At 35.2% G+C, this 15,995-nt stretch overlaps 1 long non-coding RNA gene across 1 annotated transcript; it reads right to left on the bottom strand.

Moving 5' to 3' along the window:
• Positions 1-5,553: 5,553 nt before the first annotated feature.
• LOC143640293 (uncharacterized) lies at positions 5,554-9,142 on the bottom strand. The gene is made up of 3 exons (XR_013154913.1): positions 9,064-9,142; positions 7,059-7,132; positions 5,554-5,641 (listed from the first exon to the last, which is right to left on the bottom strand). It is a non-coding gene; the product is annotated as an uncharacterized LOC143640293 (long non-coding RNA).
• Between the last annotated feature and the right edge of the window lie 6,853 nt (positions 9,143-15,995).

The raw sequence follows: 15,995 nt of genomic DNA, 5'->3' as shown, positions 1-15,995 counted from the left end.
AATTATATATATATATATATATATATATATATATATATATATATATATATTTTTTTTTTTTTTTTCCCAACTTGTAGCAAATAACTACTAATTTTCACTACGATTTTGAGCCTTTGCCAACATCACCCTTTCACATGAATGCAGTCTGTGACCATTACCATTCATAACCCAGGTGGTTATTCGTCAGTCTCAAATTTAGTCTCAACATTTCATTTTTCAAAATGTTTATGCAAGTGGAAGCACAAGCAACATTTAGAATTGTTTTGCCTCCATTACATAGTAAATTTAGCTATGGGTTGACAGGAATACTAATACTATTTTCAGATTCTAACCAGTTCAGAGTGGTTTTAGATGTTATTAGTAATATATAATTCCTGGATTCCAAAAGACTATTTAAATGGTATTTTCATTTGGCCTTCTTTACTTTCTTCAAGGAAGAAAAACAAGAGGAAACAGGAAGAAATGCTTTATATGTTGACATACCTGAGACTGGGTACAGTGACCGTCATCAAAACTTTTGTGCTCTTCCTCTGAAGTCATGTCAAAATGGGTCTCTGCTGATAAATGAATACATTTACTCACATTCCTTAGAACTGCATTAGAAAGAGTGAACATCAATCCAAATAGAAAAGTATAATTGTAACACCAAAACAACTTAATATTCCCAAATATGATTTTCAATTAAGTTTAATATTTGGTGAATAATTACTGGTTTCAACTTTCCACAGTTTTTCTTTTTTCTTTTTCTTTCTCTGTGTATACACCTTGGGAGTGGACCCACAAACTTATGATTTCTTGTCAAATACTCTACCACTTAGTTCTATCCCATGGCCACTTTAATTGGCAACTGGAGTCCTCTGAGTGGACTGAATACAGCCATCCTTCAAGGCTTGGACTTCCAAGTAGTTGTGAATAAAGATGTACCCATTTGCACCCAACAAACATTGATTTCTCAGGGAGTAGTTTTTCTTGATCCAAATCCTCAAAACACACCTTATAGAGACATGACAGGATACAAGGTTCAGTGCAAACCATATTGCCAAGATTTGACTACTCAAGATCAATGAAATTTGCTCAGAAACAAGCTTGAAAATCCACATTGAAAGAAGGGCTGATTCTGGGAAAATGTTGGTATAGAGTAAGCTGCATTCTAAGCTACATTATTGCATGGAGACCAAAGAGTTGGTGAAGAGCTTCTCAGCGAAGTGAGTGAAAGAGGGATTTTATTCAAATCCCTAAAAATTCTGAACACTGAAAAGGTCCAGAGATTCAGTAATCTGTGTAACATAAACAAAAAAAGCCTACAACCTGCATGCAAATATCAGAGCAGATCTGCCTCAGACAAATGGGGAGACAGAAGAGGAAGTTGCATTCTGAGTTGTACCATGATGTGCCCTGCTAAAGAGAAACCTGAGATCAAAAATATTGCTTAAACTGATCTGACCAAAAGGTGCACTATGCACTGGTGCTTAAAAAGCATGCTCTTCTCTCAATGGGTGATGAGAGTGCTGAAGCCGTAGCCATCCTCGGAAAGAGTGCAACAGTGGTTTCTTTGATTCAGTTCCTCTAAACAACACACACACACACACACACACACACACACATACACACACACACACACACGAGGATCCTGGAAGTGCCTATCAAGGGACCTAGGTTGTGCCTGATGGAAGGTAGAAAAAACTGGTGCAGGCTAGACTAAACCTGTGTGACTCCAGTGAGAAGGGCAAAGGGGAACCTATGTGTCTGGAAGCTAATGTGACCAGCTGAAGTGTCAGAGAAAATGAACTAAGAAAGCAGAGAAAATGTGCCCCCAGGGATGGTGTTTTTTCTGGCTACTCACCCCACAAAAAGACAGGTGAGAGGTGAGTAGCCAGAGAGCAGAAGATGGTGAGAGCATGAATTGCTGTAGGCCCACACAGAGAAAAGTATCAAATAGGTCAGGATTTGTCTCAGAATAAAGGGATAGGTGAGGCCTAATGCCAGAGGACAGTTGAGGCAGAGGAAAGGTATAAAGATATGGAATGAGGCTTGCTCATGTCAGGAAATATTTCTAAGAAATTTCAGAAGGTTGACCTTTCACATTCTAAAGAGGTGCTTATGGTGACATTTGCATGGTAGCTAGTTCACTCCAAAGGCTGGAAATAGGGAGAATTTAAAAGTATGATAGGGAGGGGAAACAATTCAGAATTGAGCGGATATTCCCAGAAACACAGAGGCGAGATCATTTTCTGTGACTACTGATGACATTGTGAGGAAAATCCTCCCACCTCTTTGGGAAAACCACCTTACATGTGAGAACACTGGTAGCATTTCAAGTGTTTTAACATTGTGTTCCCTGGATTGTTGTAAAGCAAAACTTACCCAATTTGACTGTCTTTTCTTTCACCTTGCCTAATCCTGTCCTTGGAAGGGCCTCTTTTATTGTGATGGGATCGGTGCACTTAGAAAGAAGACAGTAAATAAAGAGTGTATTTTTCAATGACTACAAAGTTAATAATTTAGAATAAATATAGAAATTTAATTACCTTTCTGAAATCAGATGAATCCCTAGAGGCTGAAAAACAAAAGGGGTATATAATCAAGCAAAGGTGAAGAGGACAAAACAACTCATACATTACAGATGCCTCCACATACAGCTGAGGTCCATGGTTCAGCTGTGCTAAAAATTATGCTATCTCCTGGGTTTCTGTGCTGGCTGGTTTGGCTGACAACAATCATGTGACTAAAATATGCCAAAGGAATTTTGTGAATAAGTTTTGTGAAACATGCTGTTCATTTCACAAACCTGAGAGTATTTGTCCAATGACCATAAATAAAAGAGAAAAGGGAACATATACCAATGCAAAGATTGATGGAGAATCCAACAATCCTCTAGTGGAGAAGCAAAGAAGGTTCCTAAGAGAGTCAATGGCAAAGGTGAAGTCAAAACAAAAACAAGCCATAGAACCTATCTTATGGAAATACTATTGAAAAGATTTAATCTTTATAATTTTAAGTATGTATATATTTACTGCATTTGTCCTTTCATTTTTGTTTAGGAAGGCCAAAGCTGTGTTCAGATCCCAGGGAAATGTTAGGTTCATTTCTCAATAAAGATATCTGAAGGAGTCAGTTGAAATACATACTTTGACTCTGAAAGCTATGACACCTATTGTTTGTTTCTTATATTCAGGTGGGATGCTGGTTCCTCTTGTGCATCCTCTATTCCTGTATTCTCTGGTTTAAATGAATTAGATTTTCATGATCCCCTTGTGTGAGAACAGATAGTTTCCACATCTAAGAAATAAGGTTTGATTTTGAGACATAAAAATTTAAAGGGAAAGTTGAAATGGAAGAGCATAGCTTTATCTGATAACAATAATATATTATTACACACACAAACACATGCATATATGACAAAGATTTTGGGTATTCAAAGAGTAAACTGTATAAAGATTTCTGTTTACAAATGAGTTTGGTTTGGTTGACTTGCCAGTGTTTTAAGTGTATTCATAAAAGGCCAGGCCAATCAAAAAATTATAATTAGCTTTTGACAGATGAGGATGTAGCTCAGTAATGAAGTGAATTTCTAGAATGCCCATGGTCAAAATTTTATTTTCAGGCAAATAGGAAAGAAATACAGAAAGTAATTATGTAAGGAAAAAAGACAGGGAGGGAGGGAAGGGAGTAGGAAGGAAGGAAGGAAGGAAGGAAGAAAGGAAAAAGGAGAAAGAGCAGAGCTATCATTAAAAACCATAAATGATTCTGAAATGTAATTTTGCTCCTCAGAATGACTCAATTTAAACCACAGGAAGCAGTATGTCTGATAGGTATGGAGAAAAGATGATCATGGCTGGAATCTTTCCCCAACTTACAAGACCCTCATGATTCAAATGATGGACAAGTTACAATCTCTCACATATTGTAAAAGATAGATATACTGATAGCCCCTGAATTGCATGCTCTCAGTTTCTCCATCATTCCCTCCAAGATTACCCAGCTAACTTATTTTGTTTCTTCCACATTTCTCCTTCCCAGGAACTTTTCAAAAGCAACATCGTGATCTCTGGTCTTGATTCTTTATATTTTCCATTTTGTCTATGAATTATCCCCACTCTTTCTTTTTCTTTTCTTTTTTTCAGTTGTAGAGGGACACATCATCTTTTCTTTCTTTCTTTCTCTCTCTCTCTCTCTCTCTCTCTCTCTCTCTCTCTTTCTTTCTTTCATTTATGTATTTATTTATATGTGTTGCTGAGGATAGAACCCAGTGCCTCACGCATGCAAGGCAAGCACTCTACCACTGAGCTACAACCCCAGTTCACCACTCTTTCTTAATTCCCAATTTAAGGATTAGACCTAAGAAATATAAATTCTATACTTTGAGTTCTTATCACTTGCCAAGAGACAAGATCAGAAGAAAAACAAGATGTATGCAATAACTTTATTACATTTGATGTTCCAGTGGCTCTGCATTTAGTTTGGCTAAAAGGAAATCCTTTGCTGATGTCTTTACATGGTGGCCGGCAGATAGTGATTATTGGAATTACCTTACATGGAAGAAAACATAGATGTGCAGGCCAGGTAAGTCAGAGTATGCATTTTGAATTGGGTTCCCCACAGATGATCTATTAGAGTCTGACAGTCTGGGTCTGCACTTAGTCTGCTTCTCATTTCCCTGCCTTCAAATGCCTTACAATAATAGAGCCAGGTTTCCACCCAATGATATTCCCAAACCTGAAGGATGAGAAGAAGTCCTTTCTCCTTCATTTGCTCACTGTATTCTCTCTGCTTTTCTCAATGTCTATTCTCCCTTCTCCTTTCCAAATTGTCCAAAGAATATTTTAAAAACCTATGAATTTAGGTATCAGTCCATAACAATTTGCACATTTTTCCACTTCCCATACTGCTGTGTCTGCCATCTGTGCTTCATCCCAGGTAGTGGCAAGAATGTCTATGATATAGGTATTTTTATTTTTTATTTGATTTAATTACAATATTGTTTTATATAAATTTATGACCAGACACATGGATTTATGAACATTTCACTTAAAAAGAAAAAAAAAACTTCCTTTCTTCATGATCAGTTCTTCACATTTCAATTCCTTTCTAATGACAACTCAGAAATGAGTGGTGAGAAAAAATATTAATACCTTGAGTCATTTGCACAACTGGAAACTCCCATTTTCTTTCCACATGTTGAACAGGTGGTCTTTTTATTCTGGTAAATGACTGAAATTTACCTGCCTTCATTGTTTCTTATTCCTTCATTTACTTGCTGCACTCACTCTCTCTGCCTTTCCCAATGTGTATTCACCATTATCTTCTCTATTTCACAATTTCCAACTCCCCTATGATCTATGCATGTCTTGTATAGAAACTAAGAGGGACACTCCCACTATAACCTGCTGCTGGACTTGGTCTTAAGAGAGACAACTCATTATCTTTCTCACTTTTTCATTATTACCTGTTTACTAGGTTCATTTTTCCAAGTATTAGAATAAATCAGCACTCATGTTAGAAATCAATATTCTGTCCAAAGAACTGTGTAGAGTATGTAGTTCTTACCATGGACGTGTCCATCTGCTTTCTCTTTTGCTATATAATGTTTCTCTCCAGATGAGTGAGAAATGCACATCTGTGGACCACCCTCAGAAAATACCTGCTAAATAAAGGACCCCAATGAGCTGCATGAAAACTTCACTATCACTATTTCAGACATCACCCAAATTTTGGTCTTGAAAGCAGCTAACTAAAATGTAGATAAGTACAGTCATTTTTCCACAGGGCAACCTAGAATTTGTGCTTCAGATGAAGCTAACTCTTGTCTTCCAATGGCTCCTGATTTGGTAAAAGCAGGATGGATATCATAGAAAAGGTATTCCCTGAAAATTTAATAACATGAATGCATGTATTCTAAGAGTGTAAACAAACATATATCACAACCCCACAAGATGAGAATGCATTAAATACTTAATTAAACATTCTTGAGAAATATAATTAATATGATGTTGCATTACATGTTTTAAATAACAGACTTATGAGACTCAGTGTGATAAGAGTTCTGGAATTATGTGATGTTGAGCTGGAATAAGACTTTGTTGGACTTGCCTCATTTTGGTCATCACAGTCTCGCAGGATCTAAGGAGCTTATAGTAAGTGTTTCACTGAGAGAAAATCCAGTTTAATAAAATGACAAAGTAGGGTGAAGAAATATTTCTATTGTACTGTTAGAAAGCAACACACAGGATCTGGGTAGAGTAAACAACAAGTTCCTCTGAGAACTAAAAAGTACATCAATGAAGAAAAATGACAGCACAAAAATGTACAGCACTTCCTGACCATTTTTCAGAGCTTGAGTCATATTGGCTCCTGTGTGCATTCTGGATGAAAAAAGAGCAGCTATGGAAAAAAAGAAAACCTGGAGAGACACTGTAGAGAGCCTCAGACCAAATGAAACTTGGAACTTTGGCTTTTAGAATAGTAAATGAATTCAAGGATTTCACCAGCTGTCCATGGGCTGGGTGTGTGAGCTATGCACATTTGAGTGTATGAGAAAAACTGGTCTGAAATTGCTGTCTGATTAGGATCTGCATGTATGTGTGTCTTTTCACTCACTCTGCCTATGATACCCAAAGAGCACCTGAGATGGGTGTGATTTTCCATGTTTATATGTAACTAAAACTGAGCCACTGGGAAGGACCATCTTTTACCATAAATGTACTCAATGACCATCACAACTATATATGTTCATTAATTAAATGGTTATTTGCAAAACCACTAATTTTAACTTCTTCATCATTTTCAGGGATTAAAAAAAAATGGAAACCCAAATAATATTCAGAAAAACTTCTGCCCGAATCACAAGAATAATATTTATCTATATATTATCCTGAATTTTAATGCTATTTTCAGATTCATAACCAGTTAAATTCTATTAGGTTTGAATATTAAATTATCACCTTTAGATTTCAAACCACTGTTAGGAAAGGGAATCAAATTTGCCCGTATTGACTTTCTTAAAATAAGGAATACAGTAAGAAATGAGAAGTTTTAAAAATATATATGAGTGAACACACCTGTGGCTGCTTACTTTTGGTGTCATCAAGACCTTCCTCCTCTTCTTCAGATGATGAGAACCAAAGTGGTTCAGCTGAAAAATGTATTTAGATTTACGTAAACTACTTAGAACATTTAGAGAGAATGACAGTCTGCCAAAAAATAAAAAGTAATAATAAGCTTGAATTTTAGGTGATATTACCTCTTTAACTGTTTATTGGTGGGGGTATACTTGTGTGTACTCAGTGATTTAACCCTAGAACATTGCAACATTGGCAAGAGCTCTGCCAGAGTTGTATATTTGTTTATTTTTGGAAACTGGGTCTCTCTAAAGTGTTTGTTCTGGCCTGAGACTTGCCATGCTCTTGTCTCAATCTCCCAATAGCTGTGTTTAGAGGTGATCCACTGTACCCAGCAAAGAATTTTTTTCAGGGAATGTTTTTAGTGGAATAAAACTTCAACAGTCTACCTGAGGAGACACTATGTATCACCAGGTTTAAGAAAACAAGAATATCTCAAAGGTATATCCACTCAAGATGAATGAAAATTTGCCAGAATTAAATTTTAAAAACACTATAGAAATGTGGGGATACACATAATTTGCTATTCTCTTCCCCATAACATTAACTTTTAAAACAACTATTCATTAGCAGTCATTTCCACAGTGACTTAGACTCTTTCTACTGTTATCAATGAATATCTTGCATATGCAATGTTTTTCTATAATACTCTAAAAAATGTGTTCTTCTGTAAGACTTAGTCTGCTCAGTCCTGCATGATTACCAATCTCCTTGTCATAAACTGTTTTTACCCCCTTGAGGTATCTCAGCATTTCAGCCACTGTTCAACTGGATATCAACCAGTTGACTTGTAAATTACTCCTTCTCCTGTCTAGTCCTTTGGCTCCTGAACTTGAAAAGACCTCTTTTACATCACCTTAGCATCAACAGTTTATTTGAACCAAGAATTAATATGTTCCCTATGAGAATAGAGTAAAAAGGTGCCAGGAATAGTGGCTTTCCTAGAGCTAGAATTCAGCAGAGACAAAAGGAATGAGGTTACCACTCAGAGGTAGAAAATGGGGAAAGCTTAAAAAGCTGTAGCTACACACAGACTGAAGCATTAAATGGGTCAGTATTTGTCTAAAAATATAGGGATTGGTGAGGAGCCATCCAGATGACAGTAAAATTAAGAAAAAGGATAAAGTGTTAGGCTTAACTCATGAAAGATTTCTGGGTAATTTTAAAAGCTGGCCTTTTATCTTCTAAAGAGGTTCATAATCACATTTGCATTTTAGCTAGATGGCTCCTAATGCTGAAGATAGGATGAGTATGGAGAGCATATGCATGAGCAGAAATGAATAAGAAGATGGCAGGAGTGACAAATGGAAGGAAGCAGGCCAGAATGGAAAAAATTTTCCATGAAAAATAGAGGATATATCATTTCCTGGGACCAGTGTAGAATGAAGTTTCATTAAGTAATAAAGGACAAAGCTGGATGTCTGGAATAAGAGCTCTGTACTGTTACACAAGGTTTCAAATGACATGTAGAATAAAACACACCAGCTGTTTAAGTTCTTTGGGTTTACCATGTAATATTTGCATTTCTCATTTTTAAAATTCTCCCAATTTGTACTCTAATTTGTAGATGTATTAGAAGTCATAATCTTTCCAAGGAATGTTTTAAATCAGGCCATCATCAATGTGCATCTGCTTATTTTTTCTTTTTCTTTTTCTTTTTGGTTGTTGTTGTCTATAGTCTTTTCTCATTCTTCATTTCTGAATTCTTCTCTCCCCTTTTCTTATGTCCCAACTTTCCTCTAATTTAAGCAGGTCTGGAAATGGACCTAATAACTCAGCTCCTCTAGGACAACTCCAACTTACCCTGTGGTTGCAACTTGATAAGATACACTATTTCAACTCCCATACTATTTATTATTTTCATTTCTTCCACTATTAAATCACACTAGTGCTCATGTTTTAAACATGCATTATATCCAATGATTTTATAATGAGTGGTTCTTACCTTCTGTATGTCCATTTATACCATCTTTTTCTCTTTGATGTGCATCACCAAATGAATGACAAACACTATTCTGAGGAAGAATCTGAGAGAGAGTCATCTGGTAAAATTATATCACCAATGAATTATATGAAGATTGGCTAATCAGTATTCTAAGGAGACACCTAATTTTCCATATTTGAAATAAATTAGATTTAAAAACTAGAGAAGTACACATTAAAAATTGAAATACTTTATATCACAGTGGTATATATACTCTGCAAATCAGCCAAATATTATATTGATTTGTCTACTAACTCTATAAAACCAGGATAGAAGGACAATAGAGAACTATCAACACGAGGGCTAGGGTTGTGGATCAGTGGCAGAGTGCTTCCATGCATGTGTGAGGAACTGGGTTCAAGTCTCAGCACTGCATATAAATGAATAAAACAAAAGTCCATTGACAGCTAAAAGAAGAGAGGGGGGAGGGAGGGAGGGAGGAAGGGAGAGAGAGAGAGGGAGAGAGAGAGAGAGAGAGAGAGAGAGAGAGAGAGAGAGAGAGAACTACCAATAGTACACTAACTGATGTGCATATTTCTATCAGGAAGTAACTTCATTACACCGACCACTACTCATAAATTACTACTAAAAATAAGAGGACCTTCTACCCATATATAACATATATATTATATAACATGTATAAAGTTTAAGTTGTTTACACACACATATATATATATGTATATACACATTTGCTACACATCATTAAACATTTAAAACATTCTAATTATAAGCTTTTCCTGTTGAGACTGAATTATGTCACATCAAGTAGAAAAGAAGTCTTGTTCCCACTGTTTTATTCTGGGAAGCAAGGGCTTACAGAAATCTAAATTTCTTTTGGTGAAACTTTTACTGATAGGAAAACTAGTTTAATAAAACGATAAACTGGTTTTAAAAAAAGTTTTCTTTCTTTTCCAATACAGTTTCCACACAAGAAAAAATTACAAAATATTATACTATGGTAAAAAACATATATGTAGATGCGTACAGTGGTTACTGACTGCACCCTGAATTTGAGTCAAATCAACTAGTGTATGTTTGGCAAACCTGAGTAAGGGCATGCAGTGGAGTGCAATTACAGAGAGCCAATGAACAGATTAGACCAAAAAATATGTTTTTTAGAGTAATAAAATAGTTAATAAAATAATTTAACTGCAGCAGTTTTCAGGGAAAAACTGGCTAGGTGAAAGCTCTTCTCTGGTAGGCTCACACCCTCTATAATCTTAAAAAAAATTGTATTTTAACTTCCAGTAATGAGTTTCATCAAGTTGGATTCTGCCTGAGATGTCAATGGAGGACAGGTGCACTGCAGATTCTTCTCAGCAGATTCAGAGTGCTTACTGAAGAAACTTCTTTCCTGGGGGTCCTTTTTCTAGACTTTCTTGATGGTTGATCAGAAACCCTGGCCTTTATGTTCTTATATTTCCAGGACCCAACAAGGACATGAATTTGGCAGGTCAAGAGTCATCAACAACACAAGTCAGGCTCTATCAACAAAAGAAACTGAGACACAGATCTCTAAGGAGCTCTGGAAAGCTGTAGTCATGGTTACATGGTCATCCAAGGGATAGAAACTGAGGTGAGTTTCAATTAAATGTGCCTGTAGGAATTATGTAAAAGAAGACAGTCAGAATTGGTTCTGGTAAAAAAAAAAAACAACAACAACTTGCTGCTACCATCGACAGAGAGGAGAGCCGATCTCCAGAGTCTGGCTATCTCACTGTGCTTAGAGGCATGTGAAGGAAGAACCCCCACTTCTTCAACTGAAGCAATTATAGTCATTTCCTTGGTGATTCACCAAGGGGGTTCCCTCTTTAGAAAGGTCCCATTGCTGGAACTCTGTCTTTGAGATATCAGGGTCTCCTGTATGTTTTATCTCCAAGATCCAGGGACTGCCTCTATTTACTGGAATTGTGGATACCCACCCTTTTGGTCCAGATTAACAGAGATATGTTGAAAACTCTGATCAGCAGGAAGTATGGTGTGCTGGTTGGCTGCATTATAGAATGGAGGGCAGTGGGGACATCTCCCTTTCAAAACTGGTGTTTTGAGATTAGTAAAAGAAAAGAAGATGAGTTGCATGTGATTTTGTGGGGCATAACATTTTTGGAATGCTTTGAAAAGCTTGTTTCCTGCATCTCCCCCAACCAAGCACAGACCTTCATTTAGTTCATCTCTACCATGCTTAGAGGAAGTGAAACCAACCACAGAGACTTGAAGTCTTGCATGACCTTGAGCTCACTGAAAGAAGTGTGGAATTGGGATTTTCAGCACAGACTGACCCACAGGCTCCATGTCTTAGAATTTTGTTCATAGCTCCTACTCTAACCAGAGCCCTATACTCAGGTACATAAAAAACCAATACTGTGATTGATTTACCTCTTCATATAAAAATGATTCTACAGAACTTCCTGGTAGGCACAAAGAAAACTTTTCAACATTCAAGACTCCACAACTAGTACTGACTTGTTGAGGCTAGAATTGAGAAGAAACAAGTAGAACTATAGTTGCTCCCCAGAAACACCCCCAGAATGGTTAATCTTAAAAGTAGAAGTTGGGGAAGAAACTGTCTATATTTGAATTACATCAGATGAGGAAATCATACTTTTCTTGTCACTGAATCTTTAAATGACATTTTTTTAATCATTTGTTTTTCACTTTCTAACATACATGATCTTTTGTTTAATTTTCTTTGTACTTGTTTTCTTATTTTTCATTTGTATTTGCATTAATTTTCTTTTTTCAATTTTTCTTCTTCTTTTTTCTGGGTATTTTAGTATTAATTTTAGAATCACTCACAACTGAATGTTGGATATTGTTTACTCTTACCACTTCTTCATTGGTTACCTGAGTTGTAGAGATCATTTTTAAAAGTTTTTGCTTTGGTCTTAAGTCAACATGTTGCTTAGCTTCTAACTTTTAGATATTACTGGTGGCTATTCTTTCCTCTTAAATTACTTTGGATTAGTGGTCCCAGCACGTTTGTCAATGAGTTGGGGCTTTGAAAATAGAACATACACTCAGTTTGGGGAATATCTGAAGGGAAATCTGCTGAAGAAAATGGCCCACATATAAGAGAATAGAAATCTATTTGAATATCTGCACAAACCTCTGTATATTAAAACAAGAAAATGAGAGTGCAAGGCACTAACACATTGCCCAAAGTGTTTAAATCCCTAATAACTTACTACACATACATTAATGTGTAGGACAGCAAAGAATTCAAACAATTTATTATGAAAACAATTTCAGAAATTAAAGGACTAAAACAAGAATTAATGAAGGAAATCCAAGTTTTGAAAGAATATCCTCAAAATGAGGAAAAAAGGTCAGAAAATTTGGAAATAATAAGTTTATTAAATCAAATAAAAGTCAAAATAAGAAGTACTGAAAATATACTACAACAGGTAGATGGAAAAATGTTAAGTCTTGAAGACAAGGTGGATGATGTAGAACTTTCCTAATGTAATAAAAATGAGAGACTTTAAAAAGAGAAAAAAAGTGTGTAACATTCGATTGGATAGAGAGAAATGATGGGAGGGGAGGGAAAGGAAAGGGGGGATACGAAAGGCAGCAGAATAGAATAGACATTATGATTGCTGTATGTATATAGGTGACTCTATGACCAGTGTGATTCTGCAATCTCTACCATCAGAAAAATGAGAAATTATACCCCAATTGATTCAAACGTTTGAATTACCAAGATCATTGTAATGTCATATGTATCTAATAAAATGTAATAATAAAAATAAATAAATAAATATCATGTATTTTGTCTGAGGAAAAAAAAAGAATATCCAAGTATTCTAGAGCACCTTTAAAAGACCAATTGAGATTAAGGTCTTGAAGGAAGGAATGTATAGACAGACTAATGGCATAGAAACATATTCAATGAACTTGTACCAGAAAAAAAAAAAAATTTAATTGTGGAAACAAGAACATCAGAAAGCATTTAGAAGGCCAAATAGACAAGGCCAAAAAGAAACTGTCTACATTATATTTTGGTTAAAATGCCAAAATTCAGAACAAAGAAAGATTTTTATAAATTCAAGAGAGAAGCACCAAGTTATTGGTAAATGGCAATGCATCTGGATAACTCTAAGGGCCAGCAGGACATGTAATAATATATTTCAAGCATTAAAATAGAAATATTACAGTGGCACCCCCTCCTCCACAAAACCATCTTCATTAAGCTTCCCCAGAGACCCTCACCACAATTGTTCTTGTTTACAATGTATTAGCTAAGATCTCTACAAAATGACTCAAATGTTGTTATATACCCTATTTTCTGTTGATCTGCTCTGTCTTGAAAAGACTGAATTTATCCCTGGACCAAATGAATGTACTCTGCTTTTGTGGTATAATCTGTAAAATCCCTGACAGTTCTAAGAAATGAGACAATAGGTAACTTCTGAGAACTCACAGAAAAAAAAAAACTTTCATGTAGACCCCTGCAAAATGGATACTTCCAGGCTCCCATTTCCACACCACCGGGTATAAAGCTCAACAAATGTCTAGACTCAGCATTCATAGAGAGAATTTGTTTCAGGTGAAAGCCCCCTCTGGACAAGCTGCAGACAATAAACCTGCATTTTGCTAATTCTTCTGGTGTCCAGTCTTATCTGTCTTACTTCAGTACTGCCAGCCTACATTGTTATCTACATCAAAGTTATTCTTCAGAAATAAACACCTTTCAAGACAAGAATAAACTAAAATAAACTATGACAACTAACCTGCCAGTGTAGAAGATTCACTATGGAATTCTATATACACAAGAAGAAGATTAAAATAAATCATGGGAGAATATAAAAGAATAAATGTAACTAGAAGAGTGGATAAGCAAATAGGAAAAAAGAGTGAACCCTATATTATAAAGAAACACACTTCATTAACATTGGATTCATATCGAGTTAATTATCAACTCAAAAGACATAGATTAAAATACTCAATTAACAAACAAGACCCAAATGTATGTTGTCTACAAGAAACACAGCCTGACATGCAACAATGTTCACAGAATAAAACTGAAAGAATAGAGAGATATTCCATGTAAATGGAAGCCAAAAAAAGTAGTAGCTATTTGCAAATTTGATAAAGGTGACTTTCAACAACAATTACTCAAAGTTAGCAAAGAAGGTCACAACCTACAGCTAAAGGGAAAAATCCAACAACAAGAAAAATGGCTGTAAATATTTACACGTGAGTGGTAGTGCAACCAATTTTATAAAATAATCACTATTCATCCTAAAGGGACAGAAGGACCCAATAAAAACAGAAGTGTGGGTGACATTAATACTAATCACCAGTGACTGGTTAGGTGGACAAACTTTCCTATATATTCAATATAGGAAACTTTCAATAACTTTCCTATATATCACTTTTACTTTTTTATCATGACAATATAATATTTGTCTACGCACTATTTCATCTGACAAGAACAGAACTCATAATTTGTTAGCAATAAAAAAACTTTCTTTATAATAGATCATATATTAGAATACAATGCATGTCTTAGTAAATACAAAAACAAAATAATTCCATTTATCCCTTATCATATCACAATGGATTGCTATTAGAAAACAACACATGCAGCCTTTTTAACAAGTGGGTCTGGGATAAAAATACCCAAACTCATGAAGAGGAAAATCAACTCAAGAGTGGATCAAAGATTTAGGAATTACCCAAGATACTCTACAGCTACTAGATAAAATTTTAAGCTGAACTTTTCAACATATTATCACAATCATCAATTGTCCTAATAAAACTCCTAAAGCATAAGACATAAAACCAAGAATCAATAAGTAAGATGGCAAAAGATTAAAAACTTCTGAATACTAAAGGAAACAAATAAGAGCATGAAGACAGAGGCTGCAGAAAAGGAGATCTTTGCCACCTGATCCACAAATGTGGGTTAATATTCAAAATATATAAAGAACTCAAAAAACTTATCACAAACAATTAATAACTCACAGAATAAATTGAAAAACACTAAAGGTATCTTTCTAAAAAGAATTACAATTGAACAATAAATATATTTTAAAAAGTTCAACATATCCAGCAGTTTGGAAATACAAATAAAAACTACATTGAGATTTTATCTCATTCTCTTCAAAATGGCAATTATCAAAAACACAAATAATAGTAAATGTTGCTGAGGATGCAGAAGAAAGGTACACCCAACTCTTCCATTGCTTGGTATAGATACAAAAGATTTAAAATCAGCATATTTTAGGGATGTAGCCACATCAGAGTTTATGGCAGCACAATTCAAAATAGAAAGGCTATCAAATGAAGCCTAGTTGCCAATCAACAGACTAATGTATAAAAAAAAAATGTGGCATATGTGTGTGTGTGTGTGTGTGTGTGTGTGTGTGTGTGTGTGTATATATATATATATATATATATATATATATATATATATATATATATAAATAAAATGAAGCTCTACTCAGTAAGTCATCAATTGAAAGAAATAATGGCATTGGTTAGTAAATGAATGGAACTGGAAAATGTCCCACTAAGAGAAAGTAAATATCCTGCTCAGACTCAAAAAGTCAAAGGCTGAATATTTTCCCTTCTATTAAGAAGGTAGATAAAAATAAAGGGAAAATGGGGGGTTCCCTAAAAACAGAAGAGAGGTCAGTGGAGTCGAGGAGGAGATTAGGAGGTATGGAGGGACTGCTAGAGGAAGTGTGGTGAAATGAATCTGAAAAAATTTTCCTTTGTACACTTAAGAATATATCACACTGAATTTGACCTTTATATCAATGATGCACTAATTAAAACAACTACAAGTAAATACAAGAAAGAACAGTGGAGTAGAATTGGAAAATTGTATACCATGCTTGTATGATTATTTAAAAATGAACCTCAATATTATATGTGAAATGATGATC

This window comes from Callospermophilus lateralis, unplaced genomic scaffold, assembly GCF_048772815.1.
Source record: "Callospermophilus lateralis isolate mCalLat2 unplaced genomic scaffold, mCalLat2.hap1 Scaffold_169, whole genome shotgun sequence".
Lineage (NCBI taxonomy): Eukaryota > Metazoa > Chordata > Mammalia > Rodentia > Sciuridae > Callospermophilus > Callospermophilus lateralis.
This window is presented reverse-complemented; position numbering and strand designations above follow the sequence as displayed.